The sequence below is a fragment of the Octopus bimaculoides genome, chromosome 3 (genome assembly GCF_001194135.2).
Source record: "Octopus bimaculoides isolate UCB-OBI-ISO-001 chromosome 3, ASM119413v2, whole genome shotgun sequence".
Classification (NCBI taxonomy): domain Eukaryota; kingdom Metazoa; phylum Mollusca; class Cephalopoda; order Octopoda; family Octopodidae; genus Octopus; species Octopus bimaculoides.
Window position 1 is genome coordinate 89,594,001 of NC_068983.1, and position 1,980 is coordinate 89,595,980.

Here is a 1,980-nt window from a genome sequence, read left to right on the forward strand (position 1 = left end):
CGCTTACAACATTGAGAACAAAGATTTTCAGGCGGCGTTCGATAGTCGGAGGTGGACGATAGAGTGGCGATGGAAAGACGAGCCCCCAATACTAAAGAACAGGGTGAGCTGCTACCAGCATACCCTGAAAAGTTACGCTGGGGTCGAGTTTGATGAGGAGGTAGAGAGATGGATCAAGGAAGGAGTCCTTGTCCCGTGGAAAGAGGAGGCGGTGAGCGGAGTACTACCTCTGATAGCGGTGGAGGAGCCGACGAAGGGAAAAGTCAGACCGGTGCTGGACTTTAGGGAGCTGAACAAACATATATCGTGCCACACGGGAGGCGAGGCAACGGACGTTTGCGGTGAGATGTTACGTGTGTGGAGACAGTCGTGCAGCTCCATGTGAGTGACAAGCTGGTGCGGTACAAGGGCCGGACGTACTGTTAAACCAGGCTGGGTTTCGGGCTGAATTCCGCTCCGAAAATTATGGCAATGGTGCTCAAGTCCATCCTATGGAAAGAGGAGAGGATAAGGAAGGCCACCAGTTCCTACATCGACGACATTTTGGTTGACGAGACTGTAGTGCCAGCCACCGAGGTAGTGAGACACCTGGAGAGGTTCGGGCTGATTGCGAAGCCGCCAAATTCGATGGTGGGGGGAGCTGCACTGGGGCTGAAACTACGAAGAGACAGATCGGGCGAGCTGGTGTTCCGGAGAGGAAACGAGATCCCAGAGCTGAGTTCCAGCGTCAGCAGGAGAGAGTTGTTCTCGGTTTGTGGGAAGTTGGTTGGACACTACTCGATCGCTGGATGGCTGCGCACTGCGTGCAGTTACACCAAGAGATGAGCAGAGGGGAAGAGTTGGAGTGGCAAGGTGGGAGAGGCGATGATGCGGGAAATCCTAGAGAGGATGAGAGTGGAAGACCCGGTTAGAGGAAACTGGTATGTGCCCAAGACGGAATGCGGGACAGTTTGGTGTGATGCTAGCAGTATAGCGATAGGGGTTGTGTTGTGGAGATTGAAGGTGCTGAGGTACAGGATGTGGCTTGGCTACGGAAAGTGGACGACTTCAACCATACTAATGTTGCCGAACTAGACGCGGTGCTGAAAGGGGTGAACTTGGCCCTGAGATGGGGGTTGCGCTTGATCGAGATCCGTACGGATTCGGCCACCGTGGTCGGCTGGGTAGGAACAGTGATTACCAGTGAGAAGAGAGTCCGGACGAAAGGTACTGTGGAGATGTTGGTGAAACGCCGCCTAGGAGTTCTAGGAGAGCTGATCACCGAGTTTGGACTGAAGCTGAACGTGGTTTTCGTGCCTTTGGAGAGAAACAGGGTAGACGCAATGACCAGGGTGAAAAGGGCGTGGCTGGAGGAAGCAAGGAAAAGGATAGCGGCTGGGTGACTCCGAACTGAAGAGCTACATGCTATGCACCACTTGGGGGTGGATAGGACCCTGTATCTAGCGAAGATGATTGATGCTGACGTTACTAGGAGAAGCGTCAAGAAAGTGGTCGGGAACTGTGACAGATACCAGTCCATTGACCCACCCTGGGTGGGCATGAGCAAGGGAACCTCTCAGTAGAGTGCAACTGGAGGAGACTAGCTGTGGATGTGACGCACTACCGTCAGGGAATGTATCTCACCATGGTCGACTGTGGGCCGGGCCAGCTAGCCATTTGGAGGGAGTTGAGGACAGGCATTGCTGATGAGATTGCCCGGATTTTGAAGGGATATTCTTGGAGAGGGGTCCTGTGGAAGAACTGCTGATGGACAACAGGGTGGCGTTTCGTTCGGAAGCGTTGGGGGAGATGCTTGACTGGTAGAAGGTGCGACGATTGTTCAGAGCGGCGTATAGGCCAAGCAGCAATGGACTCGTTGAGAGGCACCATCGGATGATCAGGGCCATGGCTGAAAGGGGGCACATTTCGCCCCTGGAAGCAGTTTTCTGGTATGTCTCCCCGATCTGGACAAGCGGAAGAGTCTGTACCACACAGAGCAGT